An 18,552-nucleotide genomic window follows, 5' to 3' on the forward strand; every position below is an offset into this window, starting at 1 on the left:
GTGTGTTGAGATGGTTTGGACATGTAGAACGAATGAGTGAGGAAAGAACGGTAAAACAAATTTATGAGGCGAATGTTAGCGGGAAAAGAAGCAGAGGAAGACCGAGAAAAACATGGCACGATCAGGTATGCCAAATACTTGAAAGTGGTCAGGTTAGGAGTCGTAACAATCGGCGGGTATGTATTGGGAGATGCATGAACGTGGAAGAGGCGAAGAATGTTTGCAAGGACAGAGTGGTGTGGCGCTCTATTCTCTCTGCCTACCCCTGCGGAGAAGCGGCGTGATGGTTAGTTGGTAGTTTTTAGTTTTTTTATATCTGTAGGTGCCTATGTATTTAAGCTAATTGTAAATGTAAATATAAATTAAAAAGAATTGCGATCACCTTGTTGTGTCTACTTTTTGAGCAATAACAGCGCATATATACATAATATATTTCCCGATCAGTCAGAAGTCGGCTGCTAAAAGTTTTAGTTTATAGGTCCATACGATGCCAAATTGGGAGGAAAAAGTTTACTAAAAAAATTGTAAGGGTAGGATTTGTTTTTTTTGGTTTGTGAATATCCTCAATTGTGAATGTTTCTCTATTCACCATTTGAGAACGGATAGAGCCAGAAGAATAAGAATAGTAAAAAAACCTTTATTTAATTCACTGTTTCGACATTCACTTTGTAGTAAGACTCGGTGAAATTAAAATTAAAGCACTCGTATTTTACCACTTGAGTTAAACTTAAACTTAAGAGGTAAAAAACAAGCATATATATTTTAATTTTTAAAAACATTAATTATAAAAATTGAAAAAAATTATGTGCCTGTTCTCGTCAAATGGATTTACGTCGATAGTGGATTTTTCTGATGTTTTCTGTACTTCATTTCACTTCACAAGAATTTAATTTTTAATGTAAATGTTCTAGAAAACTGTCGAACATACCTTTAAATCTTCGTATATATTTTGAAACGAAGCACAGTTTGTACGAGAACTTGACGGAAAACGATAAAAATATACTTTTTCTATTAAAAACTGAAAGGTTCCGTCTGCTGTTGACGTAATTCATAATTTAACGTTATCGACACCCGACATCATTCACACGTCAATATTTGTTCACACGCTAAGCGAAAGTCAAATAGAATGTGATCCATTTTACCGAGCTGGAAACAAAACTAAAACGAAATTCCAATACGCTGTTTAAGGCCGTTGAAAGGCCACCATTAATCATCGACTTTGATTTGAATCTTGTTAACAGCGAAACAAACACAAGGCATATTAAAGTAGAAAAGCAAACACTCGCAAGGAATTATTGTGAACAAGCGTGTTCCTACATTGGAATCAACTCGGAGCCGAGGGGCAAAGAGAAGTTAAATTGAAAAACAAATGAAAGATGCGAGATAAGAACGCCGATTGAGTAAGTCCACACTGAAGTGCTAACAATCACGTCATAAGTGAATACCAGGTACTTTATAATTATAGAGTTTTTTTCTGTATGTATTTACACTTTTAGAAACTTGAGTATGTAAATAACTGAACACTTATACCTTTTTTTTTATTTTAGACCACTTTTTTAATATGTAGATTTATTTATGTATATATTTTTAAATTTAATATGGTTGTAAAAGTATTTTTTTTGTATTTATGTATTAATTTTAAATCAAACACAGACTTTTTGAGTCTACTAAGTTGTATTTTATTGATAAAAAACACATAAAAAATTATATTGTTACAATTGTTTCGCCTTGTTAGGGCATTATCAAACGAATGTCCGATAATGCCCTAACAAGGCGAAACAATTGTCACAATATAATTTTTTATGTGTTTTTTATTAATAAAATACAACTTAGTAGACTCAAAAAATCTGTGTTTGATTTAAAATTAATACAAAAATTAAATGGAGTTCTACAAATTAAACGCCAAGTCAATAAATAAATAAATAAAAAAAATTGTACATTTCTATTTTAATACATTTTCTAGACATTTGACTTTTAAAATCTTTAAATTAATAACGCAGTTGTCTCCAATAAAGAGACTAAGCTCCTGTCCCCGGAGAGAGTCTTACATTTATTATTTATTGTTTATGTTTGATATGCAAGTTGAAAAAATCTTTCTTTGTGTCAAAATGTGTATGAATATTACCATAATTTCAATCGAATTCAGGTAGGCCCTATCATAACATCAACCCATTATATTGTATCCTTTCACTTATCCGCACTTAGCGGTGTGCTGGTAGTGTTGTATAACTTTCAACTATTACATGAAAATAAAGTGGTTGAGTTCGATATCCAGGATAATACTCGTATACGTGTTCAACTATACGAAAATATTTTACTATTGAATCAGACAGGAAGCTGAAATACTATGGACGTATCCAAAGACAGAAAGATATAGCATTTTATCCTCTCCACTTACCAGTGCGTAGAACCAGCGCCAGCGTGATGGTAAGTTAATTCGGATCAAGGGGATTAAACCTACGAACTCCATTTGTATTTTTGATATGGCTTATTATAGAGATAACTATAAAGATGAAAATAATACGTTTGTATATAAAGATAGTTTTTTTTGGTTAGTTATAAAATGGAAAATCAAAAAGTGATTCGTCATTCATAATAAATTGCCTACTAGAATAATCATTTTTAACTTGGTCGGGATTGGAAATTAAGATCCCACCATTACTAGCACAACGTACCCAGACCATAATACAATGTGACATTATCAAAGTATGCTAAATAGTTGACTGGGGTGAGGTTACCACCGCTAAATGTGAGATTCGTTCAGTGTGAAGGTGTTACGTCTAGAAAGCATTGCATCAATTACAATCAACGGTGTCTCAAGGTACAGAATACACATGACTCCAACTCCTTCTGGTAAAATGGATCTCATCTCTCTCTTCTCACACTGAGAACTTCGCTTATCCTACAAACTTTGGATTCGTGGGGGTTCGGAACAATTGGCAGATGAAAATTTATTCAAAACACGTACCAGAGTAAATGAATCTAGAATGAAAATACAAAATGAGTTTGAAAATGTTTATTGACTGCGTAAAAACCTTTGTTTACTTGTTTATACTTTCATTAAGTTTTTAAAAATCCATTTCCACATAAAGCAATGTTTTCCATCAATACTTATTAGTTAATGATTTTTTTTTAAGGTAAACTTTTTACAGTAGCTCATCCAACTTTTTGAATAGCATAAAAAATTTAGTTATACTTTGTTAAAATGTTAAATTTTTAAGATGTTTGATGTGTTTAACGTTATTTACAAAATCAGAGAATAGAGAATAAAGATGATTGAATCTTAAACAAGCGTCTCCTGAAATACTATGTATTTTAACAATATTTTGAGTTTGTTTGATTCTTTATAAGAGCACAAATACTTCATTTATCCACCTAGTGATTGTTTATGTATTTTAAATAAAATTAAGCAATTTTATGAGATGACCTAGTATGTATTTATAGTTCAGAAAGCGTTTCAAGAAAGTATTTAAGAACAATTTCGCTAGATGTTGCTTCAAACTAGTGATTACTTATGTTAGCCCATGACAGGCCGTAAGCCACGTGGTTGCTCAAAGAGATTTCAATACTAGGAGTATTGATATAATTGTTTGATCTCTTTGAAATGAAAAATAAATCTGAAAATATAAAAAATTATCGCAGTAACAATTTTTTAAACCTTCTACTTTACTATAATATTCTTTGTAATTTTTATTCTTTCAAAAACGTTCTCAATTTAGTTTTTCGTTTCTGCAAATTGTGTAAATAACAATTACCTATTATTAATAAACGCGAACTTTTTAATATTGCAAAAAAACCGCAATAGTTTTTTTGGCCCTCAATCAAGCTTTTTCATTAGAAAATTAAATTTAACTGATAATCCAGATTTTGTGAACAAGTATTTGGACACACTCAAAATGTTGTAAATTTAACTGAACATATGAATTATTTTGGGGCTTTTATTTATTGATGATCATTAATAACAAAATTCTTTGAAGATACTTAATAATCGCTGAAAGTACTTTTTGTAAATTAATTGGAGAAAATGAGTTCAAAAATTCACTTTATATATTCAATAGACTATCGTGCTACTGAATTAACACAATCCAGGGAATAAATAAACAAAAATGAGGTAAACAGTGCAATAAATGGATTCACGGTAAGCTAACATAGCCTTGTACTTAACACTATTAATAACACAGGTTTCTAGCAAATGTTTAAAATAGAGCAGAAAATAATACTACAAAAACAACGGACGTTTTGCTACCCCTGACGCACGATGGAAACATTATTAATCCGCATAACAAGAAGACGGGAGCTTATGAACAATGCGTTGGCGTTGCGTCGTTGTGAGGAAGCTTCAGTGATAAGTCCACTGGGGTTAAGGTTGCCGCTAAGCGGAAGAAGATTTTCTACACAAATGAACTCTTTGTGAAAAATTGCTATTTTCGGGAAATGGCGCGGGCGTGTTGATAATGAAAACGAGGTAGAATTATAAAGCAAATATAAATCCCTGATTTATTATTGAATTTCCAATCGTTTGAATACTCCTCCTCGAATCGCTGAAATACCGTTGATGTATTATTCTGTAGATTGGATGGCTTTGAGAATTCCTACCCAGTTTACCCTATCTTTGAAGGATTTATGAGAAAATTCGCCGACGTGATTTTTCGTAAAGAGAAAACCAGAAGAAAAAAATAACTACGGATATATGAATCTAGATAAGTCCTTCAAGCATTTCGGAAACTGTTCTGAACAAGAATTTGTGAGAAGATATCAATTTTCTCTCAATGTTTTGCTTTGGCATTTTCGCATTCACCTATTTGAATAATCTTCTTGCCTAAAGATGTATCCACAGCTGTACTTCATGTTACTCTTTGAGCAAAATACTTTGTATCAAAGATAAATGATTCTCAGTGCAAGCATATTTCTAGATAAGACGAAAGATCGCAACAGCGATAAAATTAGATAAAAGCATAAGTTATGCGCAGGTACAGAACATACGAAGCGGAAACAAATAGCATGGGGGAAAACGGTTAGAATATTTACCACGAAACAAAACTAGAACACCGAAATGCTACCGGAATATGTAAACAAAACTGTACCTTATACAAAGCCCATAACAAAGGAAGATCATGAACCGCTTGCAATAGAGACAGATATAAATGAGAAGATAACGAAGGAGAGACAGCGTGTCAAACAGAAATATCCCCTCAACATTAGTAAAGTAATGATTAAGATATACAACTCGAGGCTCAAAGGAAAGAATAATGATACAAAAATATCTGATAAGGTTAAAAAAAGAGAAGAAAATTAAGTGAATAATCAAGTAGAATAAATGCGGTTATTCTAACTAGTGATGCGGATAACAGACTTATGACTATGATCGATCATTCGTAGTCGATTAAGTCAATGATAATTCAATGTTTAAAAAAAATAATAATCTGTCTGATTAATCAACGAAGGTATGAGCAAAGATATGAACTCGACGTAGAGATTATGTGTAAGTTTTTATTTACATAAAAAATAATTTTTATTTTTAATTAATGTTTTACTTAGTAAATACCACTATTTCTTAAAATCTACTGCGACACGTGTTTTGATACATTCCGCATAATTTTCAAAATTTAAATAAAAGCGTTTGAAAATGATGCGGAATGCATCGAAACACGTGTCACAGTAGATTTTAAGAAATAGTGGTATTTACTAGGTAAAACATTAATTTAAAATGGATAGATTGTCTGCCAAATCAATTAATAAAAAATATTTTTTAGTTACAAAATGTAATATTATTATGGTAGAAAATAGCCTTATCAAATTTTAATTTATACTGCAGTATTACATATCTCCCATTAGATACTTAAAACGCCAGTTATTTATTTTCCTTATATTTACAGAAAAATAACTTATTGAATCGACATTAATCCGCTGATTTTTTTATAACTTGACAATTTATCTGCTAATATCATTACCTCACTAATTCTTGCATCAAAACATCTCGAATATATTAAAATTACCGGCATGTTTAGTTTAAATTGATGTTTAACTGCGATTAACAAACGAAGTAATAACCCGAACCACTAAACAAGAAAAATCTTGCTTCATTCACATACAAATTAGTACAAAATACTCGAATTAATAGGTATCTAATCAAAATTCCCACAAATTCAGGTGATACCCAGCGTGGTACACATTACACATGTTTTGTAACAACCAGATAATTAAGGAGAAGCTGTTTATTTAATCAAGAGACATAAAAATATCAACAGTAAGAACATTAATTACGTTAACGTTTCAATGTAAGACACTAAAAAGACCCCTTCGGATCTTTTTGAACGAGAATGGAATGCAACGTTAGGGTGGATCGCGTTTGAGTGGGTACATTTGAATAATCATCGAATAGTGAATACGAAATGTTTTCAAGGTATATAAGTATCTTTAACTTCTGATATTTGTTGAAATCCTCCAAATTAATATGCTGACGTTGGTGGTTGTCTAACGTTAAAATTAATTTAAATTTATGTGCGGCCCCTCAAATTAATGATTTTCACATTTCTTTTCTTTTTAATATCTCTTTAGTAAAAATTTATGTAGGTTTTTAGTCCCAGGGACCATAACGAGGGTTTAAAGTCATATTTTTTTGTTCAATTCCACTCTTGCACAACTTGATTCCTATTTTGAAACGCAAGCCATTTAGAGTAACGAGATATATGGTTCGGTTAAAAACGCTTCTATTTGATATAAATATAACAATTTAAAATTTAATTTATATTTGAGGCAATGACTTTGTGATTTAATTAAAATATAACATTGTTTTGAAATCACTACAATTTTTACAGTTAATAAAAGTTGATAAATGGTTCAGTTGGTAAGACTGATTTTAATGGTTGTGTACATTATATCTTTATTCTCTCTCATGTTACGAAATGCGCCTGATAAACATGACGCGTCCTTGAAATTTCACTCTGAATTATCGATTATCAAATCACGGCCTATGAAGTTTCACAATAAAAAATAAATATTCTACAAACCGTTGTCAACACACAATGATACAAAGGAGTACTCCTCTCTTAAGAGTATAAAAAAGATGAACAGACTTTAATTAGTTAATTTCTAAATTCAATTACATCAAAAAATACATTATACTGTCAATCCTATTTAAAAGCGCATCCGGAAGCTCGTGGTCATTTGGTTAGATTTTTTTTCATATATTTGAAATGTAAATAAAACGATCCACACTAATGTACGCACTGAGAACATCGCCTCCAGAAGTCGAACTGAAATACAAAATAACAGAGATAACAAGCATAAAAAATGTCTCCTCATAATAAATGACATGTTTGACTACCGACTTGTCAGTTACACACCAAAATTAATTTAGGCGTATACTCATTTTCTTACGTATTTAACCAACAGGCGTTGGGGGAAGCTTTGGTATTGTGAATTCGTTTAAATTCTAAAGAAAATACTTGATAAACACCATACACATATGGATGAGGTTTTACTTCAAGAAGGAAATAAAATGTTTCAACTGAATTTATACGCATATTTAAGCTACATCCAATGTCTTAAATTTACCTTATTTGTGGGAATAAGTTGATAAAAACAACAACAAAAAAACTCTTAAATAAAAAAATCAGGATTTCTAAATGATTAATTTAGTCAATGTCATGACGGGCAATTGAATTTGAAAATATTTTAACTTACATATTTATACTTAACATACTAAATCTACATTTAATATCTTAAATTTACCTTAAGTGTGGAAAAAAATAACAAAAACAAAAATAAACTTTTTGAAAATCAGTATTTTTAAATGATTTATTTAGTTTGATTGTGCTAAAAATAAGTTTTATTATAAATTATTAATTCATCCATTCTATCAGAAGAAAATTGATAATTTAACTATTTTTTAGACAAAATGTATCTACAACATTTTGAGTATGTCCAAATACTTGTTCACAAAATCTGGATTATCTCCAATTACAGGAGTTATTTTCATATTATTTTTTGACATCTCATCAAAGATGAAGAAGAATATACATCTCACCAATAGATGTCTTATTATTTTTATATTATTATTATTATTATTATTATATTATTTTTTGACATCTCATCAAAGATGAAGAAGAATATACATCTCACCAATAGATGTCTCTAGTGAAGTCCTAGTGATTCATGAACAAGGTTTCTAAATTGGTTCATATATATAGAACTTCCAAGAATTTGAGTAGTGTGGTTGTCAATAATGGGTAGAATTGGTGAATGTTACACGTGTGTAAAGTGATCACTCAAACCAGCCTATGACGGTCGTAAGCCCCGTAAATGCCCAGACTTCCATATTCTTCTTCATCTTTGATGAGATGTCAAAAAATAATATGAAAATGTATCTACATTTAATTGATAAAAACATTAAAAAGAATATTTAAACCACTGAAAAAAAACTAATGTATATTGATATCACACATAAATAATAAAAAATAAAAACACAATAAATAAATACTCACTGTAAGTCCCTCTCCAAGAGATTAGTCCTCTTTTTTGTTGATGCACAGTCATTACAAGAATATGATATTTTATAATGAAGTAGAAAATCAAGTCAAATTTAAGTGTAATATATCACTCTCCTTACCATTCATCGTTTACTTTGTGTAATACCACTTTTATGAACACTTATACGTGACTAGCGGTTTCGGAATAATCATTCCATCATCAGGTCATTAAAATAAAATTATTACGGTTTGACATTTATACAAAAATAAAATTTTGTAATAACAAATTTTCGAGGCCACTTTTAAAAATATTCCCACTGTCTTCTTTCTCTCATTAATTTTTTTTTTAATGTCAAACAGTACTAATTTCATTTTAGTGACCTGATTATGGAATGATTATTCCGAAACCGGTATTCACGAATAAGTGTTTATAATAGTTATATTCCACAAAGTGAAAGATGAATGATAAGGAGATATCATGTCTAATAATTTAAGTAATAATACAAACATTTATTAAAATAAAAGAATATATTTTTGTAACATTTTTTACGAAAATACAAAAATCTAAAAATACCCAAGTATATAGGAGTCAAGTTACAGAAATACTCAGTCAGCAAACTTATGAATATGTATCGCATACGGCAGCCAGTCGGGCAAGTGGTCGCTACCCCAAAAAGGATTGGAATTCGACTAACGCAAACGCAGACGGTCGTTCGAAGTTCGGTCCCGAGCCATACCCAAACAAACCTCACTTTACACAGCCCTATTCTTTTAAGATAATAACAATGGCTGTAAACGAAAGTCGTGACAAGAGCACATAGCATTCTGTCACATTCTTTTCTAAGTCAACAATGTTAGTGAACTTCCAGGTGGACTTGAATACGTCTAGAGGTAGGTACCTAAAAACTACGTCATAGGTCATGCGTTCGCATCCCTATTCGAGCATTCACAACTCGTAAAATATTTTCTCCTACCTACCATGCTAGTCCCGGGTTGAATTCATTTTCGGTGTGTCCAAATCCTTGGTCACAAATCTACATAGTTCATTTCACATTTTGTCTTGGACACGTGATATGGTCATTTGATACGGACACATCCAATAATAAAATAGCTGGCCAATTATAAGTTTCATTAAAAATGAGTATCATGATTTCAGACGTCTATCAATATGTAAAATAATTCTGATTATGCATACATTAAAAATAAACGGGTCTCTGCTTAGTAAATAGTTTACTCAAATCAACCCTAGATATAACCGTGGACTCACATGAAACAATGTGTGATTTATGTGATATATAAAGTGTTTTTTCACTAATTTATTACATTTTTGGTTGTGTATCTAATATTTAAAAAATATATTGGATCGGATTCCACTGTTATTTTAATATGTACAATGATATATATAAAGTGATGCGTTTCGTCTTATCAAGACACTACCACACTGACTTAAATGTTTGTAAAATTTACTAACAATGATTGCTTTTATTAAATATTATTAGATCTAGGTGCATAATGGTATTCATTGTATTCTTTTATTTATTTTATATTACCCGGGAGTGTTACCTAAAGTCCAGGACTGGCTACCTTGCTCTCATATTGTAAACTCATCAAAATCAGCACTAATTTTTGGCAACATCTTTGGAATATATTTATTGATTTGGCGTTTAATTTGTAGAACTCAATTTTAATTTATGTATTAATTTTTAAATCAAACACAGATTTTTTGAGTCTAAAAAGTTGTATTTTTTTTAAACGCATAAAAATAAATATTGTGACAATTGTTTCGCATTAGTTATGGCATTTTCAAACGAATGAAATCTTTGGAATGACTAAAAATACGTATATATTCATTTTTAAGCGTTTTTGAGATCATATATAAATCTCTTCACTAAAACTGGCAATTCAATGTATTATTCATATTAAACGTATTATAATTTACCTCAAATGAAATTTCATTCCTAACTCAATACCGTGTTATATATGGTAGTACGATACGCTGGAAACCATAAATGGTTTTGCAACTCAACTCAAACTTATGATATTTACATACGCCTAAATTTCCTCAAATAATGTTTGCTTTGTTCAAATAAAACTCCGCATCTTTATTTACAATACGTGGAAATTAAATTGAATTAAGAATTATAAATACATATAGAACAAGGTACATTTCACCGCAATTCTTTTCCTCATTATAACTTAAACTTACAATTACTCAAGTACAAAATAAATCTATGTTTAAAAGAGCATCGGTTCGTGGTAATAATGTTATTAATTGATTCGGCAGTCGCTTTGTGGAGGCGCGTTGCAGGAGCCTGGGCGAGGATCTATCCAATATCGAATCCGTGATAGTTCATAAGGAACTGCCACGAGAGGTAGTATCATACATGATAAAAATAGTGAAGAACATTGGTAACATAAACCAAAGTAGGACACAAAATGCCGAACCCTCTTCTAGTGGAACGGAAGGTCTGCTGATGACAGTCAACAGTCCGCCTTCTCCTGAGGAGTTTTACGTGGTTTCCTCCCAGCGATGAGCTAATGCAGAGAAGTTCCTATTTGACCCACACTAGATGATCCCTCCTGTTCCCAACACAGATTCAAACAAAAACATATTTAATTAGCTAGAAGAAACAAAAATCCACTAAATGATCTATAAACCTTGTACATAATAAGCAAGGTAAATAATAAATGCAATTCCCATCTAAAAAAAAAAAAGTCGCTTTGTGGTAATATCTATCGACCTTTTAATTTTAGAACTCCACGCAAAATTTTAGTGAAAAATTACATGAAACATAAACATATACAACATTTTGAGTGTGTCCAAATATTTGTTCACAAATCTGGATAATCTCCAATTGTAAGAGTTATTTTTCATATTATTTTTTAAAGGCTTCTTTTTATCTCACCAATAGATGTCTCTAGTCAATTCTAGCGATTCAAGAACGTTGTTTCAAATTCGGTTCATTTATATAGAATTTCCAAGAATTTGAGTAGTACGGTTGTCAATAATGGGTTTTTACAAGTGTTACAAGTGATCACTAAAACTAGCCTATAACGGTCGTCAGCTTCGTAAATGACTTCCATATACTTCTTCATCTTTGTTGAGATGTCACAAAAAATATGAAATATATATATATATATATATATATATATATATATATATATATATATATATATATATATATTTATTTTGACACCCCTGAGAATTAAACCCGGGACCTTCAGCATCGTAGCCAAACGTTCTTATCACTACACTGGAAGCGGATATTCACCAAACATTCAATATGAAGAATAGCTATGAAATTCAAACCATTCAAATATCAAAATATTCCAAGAATATTTTTCATGTATTACAAATTAGACAAACGTTTTAATTTTATTTTTTCTAGTCATTAACGGAAATATTTATTCAATGCCAAACGATCGTAATGCAGTCAAATAAACTTGAAGCATGTAAAGGAATTTAAGAAAAATATTTTAGAGTTTTTTAAGATAAAATAAAATATTTTGACGATTATCACACACGGCATCAAAACATTTCACCAAAATATAAGGCTAATAAACCTTCTTAAAGAATCAACACTGTAATAAAATTGGATGTTTATTTTCGTCATGGTATAGTGTGACGTTTTAAATTGCCTCTTAGTATGTCAAAATTCTCAAATAATACAAATTAATATTATCAATTCTAGCTTGAATTTTAGAAGTTATTTTAAGCATAGGAAAATAATTTCATGTGTAACAGTCATTACGATTTAAAGTAAGTTCTTAAAGAAAATGTATACAACTCTATGTATACAACACCCAGACTAATTGAAAATATTTTTTTCTTGAATTAATTTTCTAATTGGCGGGAATCGAACCCGCAACGCCAGTTTCACAGTCGCGCGTCTACCCAACTACGCCACGGTGCCTGTATCAATATAATAAAAGTCTGATCATTTAAAAAAAATCCATTCAATTAAAGAAATTTAGCGGAATCTTAGCTATCTTATCCTACCGTAATCCATTGAAAACAATAACTTTTCGATTTAAGTTTTTTTTATATGGAAAATTATAAGAAACAAAAATTAATTAAAATTATGAATTATTTCAACCCTGGTGTATGAAAGTGCAGCATCGAAGATGATGAAAGTAGACTGAATACAGTCGAAATGCGATCTTTCAGACGAATGTGCAGCAAAACGTTGTATGATAAATGTTCGAGCGGTGATTTGAGAAAATAATGCAAGGCTGAGATATTACCGTAGAACGGGGCTACTTGAACTTTGATGTGTTACTTGAGCCCAGTACAAAAAAAATAGATCTGTATTTGGTCTACAATAATAAACGTATCGACATGATTCATTATTTCCCTGACAGGTGACACTTATATTATATTAAGTAAGGTGTGTAAACATTGTTTGGGTATGTGAATCGAATGAGTGAAGACATGATAGTAAAGCAAATTTAAGCAGCGAATGTGGTTGGTAATATAAGCAGAGGAAGACCGTGGAAAACTTGGCATGATCAAGCATTTCAAAAGCTTGAAATGGGTCAGGTCAGAAGTCGGAATAGTCAGCGTGTGTGTATGAGAAGATGTATGAATGTGGAAGAGGCGAAAATTGTGTGCAAAAACAGATTGGTGTTGCGTTCTATTCTCTCTGCCTACTCCTGCGGGGAAGCGTTATGAAATGCTTTACCATACCAAGTTTTCCTCGGTCTTACTCTGCTTCTATTACCAACCATCCACGCCTCATAAACTTTACTAATTATCCTTTTTCCACTCATTCAATTCACATGATTATATTATTCTTTCTGCGTAGAATAATGTAATTAGTATTAAAAATGTACCCAAAAACACTTTTGCAAAAATGCCCAAAATTCTTAGTGGCTAATAACGTATTAAATAATAATTTCATAAATGTAGGAAGATTTATTTTATTTTGTACGAAAATAAAACTTGCTTGGGTGGTCAATGACAAGTTATTATGTTATCATGTTATTTTATGAAGCCTTAATATACGAAACATCATTATTTCTCTTTATAAAGACATCGAATGCGATAAGGTATCAAATTACTGGAAATGGCGTATCTACTTCCCACGCGATCATTAAAATAATATCCAAAACTCCCATATATTATTCTACCTATTGGTGTCAAATAAGGGAATATGACTTTGAAACACAATACAAAACAATAAAATATTTGGTTACTTCTACATTTCATACTCTTGATTAATCGAGAAGTAAATAACAAAAAAATGTATTCCAAAAATCCGAGAGGCATTGATTTAGATATTGAATACATAAAAAAAAATTATTGTCTGAGTAGAATGAATTTACGAAACTTACATTTCGGTGACTGTTTTAAAAACTTTTTTTCAAGTTCTTTTTTACTGAAATCTGAGTATTTAAGCCATGTAAACACTCAGATTCCCTTATTCTTCTTCATCTTTGTTGAGATGTTAAAAATTACACAAGTTATTGCGTTGAAAGATACATAATAAATGGTAGTAAAAAAGTATTGTACCACCAAATGTGTCTTGTTGGTGGAGTTCTTTTACTGACTTTAACATACGTTTTATTATTATTTATCATCTATATATTTTAACATAATATACACAAAAAAAACTATTGTATTTTACCAGATGATGGAATGGTTATTCGGTAACCGGTAGTCACGAAGTCGAGTTTTTATGTGGTATGTATGACAAAAAGTGAACGATGAATGATAAGGAGAGTGTTAGATTTAATTAGATTTATGTTTTGTACGGACATTTCTTAGTGGAACTGCATTTTGTAGAAATAACAACTAAAATAACAATTGTGTATATAGTTTATCCACATAAATTTTTATTTGACCAGCGACTGGCTCTCGTCGTTACCAACATCATCAGACCTATACAGTTGTTATTTTATTATATAAAATGCAGTTCCAACAAGAATGCCTGTGCAAAACTTAAATTCGTTACGACGAAACCCGGTCGCTGGTCAAATAAAATTTATGTGGAAAAAACTATGTAGTTGTAATTTTATTATGTTAGATTCTAGTTATTTAAAAATATTATAAATAAATATCGGAAATTTGTGTACTAAGTTTATATTTATTACAGCTTTGTTTCACGATCGAATCACGGGTTCAAACGAACTGAAATGTAAAATCACTAAACGGATAAGCATCGCGATCACCAACGCCTCGACATAGAAACAATGGTGGACCGTTGAGTGCCATATTTGGTTAGCGTAGGTCGCCAATTTATACGGTGAAATCAAGATACGCGAGCCAGCCTTCGTGCATGAATAAACAGACCATGTTTGTTGGAACCAGAATAGAAATCTAAGATTCAATCCGTTTTTTAAGGGTCATCAATCAAAAGCTGCCCGCGGAAGCTAAAGAATATTATATTTAATGTTTTAATTGATTTCAATCTGAGAATAGAAATACACAAGGATATATCGTTTTTTTTCTTATACAATATGCAGAAAGATCCTACTCCCAAACTTTTTAATTCATTCCACAAAGTCTATATGAGAAACATTTATTATCTTAATTTATTTCGATTTAAAATTTTACTGAAATTATTTATTGAAAAAACAGATGTACTATGTAGGTAGGTACCTTCTTCTTTTAAACGTATAACTTATATGGCACATATTTGCTAACTTTTTTCAGTTTCAATATTTTTGATTTTTGGTTTTCAGTTAAAATCAAAATATTGGTAGTTTATATTAGTACTTTTATTCTTTTGTATTTCGGATTTCTATTGTATTTTTGCCAGTGCCTTTTATAGTAACCTAAAATAAAATTTATACCCACACACAGGCCATGCTTTTGTGTGATCTTTTTTTGTATTATATTATATATTTTTTGTACTTGTAATTATAATATGTATATTGTGAAATGCAAAAGAATTAAAAAATATAGAATAAAATCCTAGTTTATACGTCAATACGTTGATACATTTTTTAAAACTCGTAGAACAAAGCCTCTAATTTTAGAGGCTTGTCTTTGGGTAGGATAGTGAGGATAGAGAAATTAAATGTGAAAAATACTTCACAAACACCCAGACCAATTGAATATAAATCTTTCTTGAATTTATTTTTCACTTGGCGAAAATCGAATAAGCGACGCTTATATTTAAATCATCATTAGTTAATGCCGAATCAATGAAAAGTGTTAAATAATAAATACGTTAAATGTGTTGATGTATTATATGTAGTAAACTTTTTTACTGATTGGGATGGTTTTGTCTATTTTTTCTGGGTTTATTTTCTCTTTTCAGCTCGTTAATACTGTAGTACCTTATTTTCGCAATTACACAATAGGTACCTTCATTGTTCTCACGAATGCAACGTACAAAAACAACCCGCCGAACAAGAAAATACCTGTTTTGAATATTGAATGCATAAAAACAAACTAAAAGGATTTATATTTCAATTAAGCTCTTAAACATTTTCATTTGCATCCAGCGCGCTTCGTTAGAGAAGAAGAATGATTTATGATCTAGCAATTTTAAAAATATTGTGCTGCGAATATAAAGAAGGGAATAATACCAACGATTTAAACTCGCCTTCATTTTGCATTTGATAATAACGTGATGCCTCAGGTTTATAAACACGTTCTTGTGAGCTTTAAAAGTCATGGAATGACTTTATCATCAGACATACAAAAAAAATGAGACAAATAATGGCGCTTTTTACATAATTCAAATACACTCTAAAGGAGGAACTTGCATAGAATCATTGTCATCCGGATGAAGGGAAAATGAGCTCTTAAATTTAAATATTGTTTTATCATTCCCCTTGTAATATTACCCTTCTTACATTTCGACCACCCTTACAAGGAGCTTCTTCAGAGTTCCTGAATAGTACTGTAATATTTTAAAATATTGTTAAGTAAAAAAATTACAAGAACTTAGTGTAGTGATAGTAATATGCATCATTTTTTGGTTCGATAGTTCATACCTAGAACATTAGTAAAGTAACCTTTAGTAAAATCATAATGTTAAAATCAAACACCGAAGTTATTTGATTAAAAGCGAGTTTTTTTGCCTCTAATTTTTCACCCAAGAATAACATGAAATTAAACTTTATTACAAAGAATACACTAACCTACTCACAATAAGGTATAGGCTATACAATTAATGATGTTATAACTCGTGAATAATACGTGTATTTAAAAAGAAATAAGTTACAAGCATTGTTATATTAGTTCTCTCTCAAACTTCCATCGATATAATACACGAATTAAGTTAGCAATCTTCTTTTCGAGTTACATAGATATGTTTTCATAAGGCTACAAATCGTGGGCCATTTTTATTTATCAAATAGAACCGATTTTTCAGATGTTATGCCTCAAGGTACAAGAACACGACCCCGAAGTAACAAGAAATCATTTGAATGTCCTTTTTTCGAATAAATTTTATTCCGATGGTATAATAACGCGAGTCGAATCCGATCTTTATTGGTCCCTTATCTCAGGTTACCAGCCCTGATCGTTAAGAAAAATGATCCGGATTTAAGATGAATCATAGCTTTCGATTTCGAAAAGACGGAAGAAAATAATCTCTGCATCCCTTTCTTCGATGCAATGAATAATACTTTTTTTACAAAGTCCCGAGTTTTTTTACAAAGGGGCGCAGAAGTAGTTTAAAGAAGCCTTCGAAATAAGGTGAAGGAAATCTAAGGAATGACGAGCAGAGTTAAGCTAAGCTTCATCCTCTGGATCTTAAGGCTTTGAAATATGGAGGGGCGTCCCGCCTGGTCAGTTGTGATAGGGAAAAGGAACAATGGAAGATTACGAAGTTTGTATAATCCTACTCAAATCTTCAAAACTAATACATAAAATTGGAAAAAACTGTGATAAGAACGAAATAATATATGTTTATTATTAAACAAAAAAACAACCGCATCAAAGCTCTCGCGATAGTATCAGATTGGTAGAATTTTTAAGATATATTGTTGTTTATATGCAAATCTTAGTTAACAAATCTGGATTTGTTTACTTAAGAGTTATTTATATTGATATCTCAACATAGAGAGATTCATCTCTAAGTTGAAATATTAATTTAAATAACTCCTAAGTGGCTAAACACAGATTTGTGAATAAAGATTAGGACACACTCAAAGTATTGTGAATAAAATGCCTGGTCAAATGTCAGTTTAATAAAAATAAAAATAAATAAAAAAGATAATTATTTGAGCGTTTTTATTATTTACAAAGATACTTCAATTTTATACCGTTTCTGTGAGCCTAAGTGACTCATTATTAAAAATAGGAATCAAATTGTGGTATAGTGGGTTCGAACCCAGAAACTCTGACTCAAGAGTCCGCGACACTAACCACGGGACCACAATCGACGATTGGAAATCGTGTTTTCAAAGCGTCTCTTAGAATTTAACTATACATTTTTTGGTAATAAGAGCATCGCGAAAGATCTTATTTCGACTGCATTTAATATATTTTCACCGTTCTTCTTCTAACTAACTCTATGCTTCAGTTCCATACAAAAATGATTGTACAAAGAATCCGTTGTGTGGCTTAGCTTTCGCAAATTTGCTATCACTGAAATGTATATAGACAATGCTTTAAATCATGGGTTGCCAACATTTTCAGTAGCCGGGCCAGATTTTAGAAATGAGATTTCTAAAATCTAGCCGGGCCGTAAAACAAAATTTATTTTACTATTCAAAACAAATAAGATATTTATATATATATATATATATTTATATATATATATATATATATATATATATATATATATATATATATATATATATATATATATATATATATATATATATATATATATTTAAATATTTATATATATAAATATATATATATATATATATATAAATATATATATAAATATATATATATATATAAATATAAATATATATATATATATATATATATATATATATATATATATATATATATATATATATATATATATATATATATATATATATATATATATATATATATATATATATATATATATATATATATATATATATATATATATATATATATATATATATATATATATATATATATATATATATATATATATATATATTTAAATATATATATATA

Source organism: Brachycentrus maculatus, unplaced genomic scaffold, assembly GCF_059751285.1.
Source record: "Brachycentrus maculatus isolate JH-2025_06_01 unplaced genomic scaffold, ASM5975128v1 h1tg000529l, whole genome shotgun sequence".
Taxonomy (NCBI): Eukaryota; Metazoa; Arthropoda; class Insecta; order Trichoptera; family Brachycentridae; genus Brachycentrus; species Brachycentrus maculatus.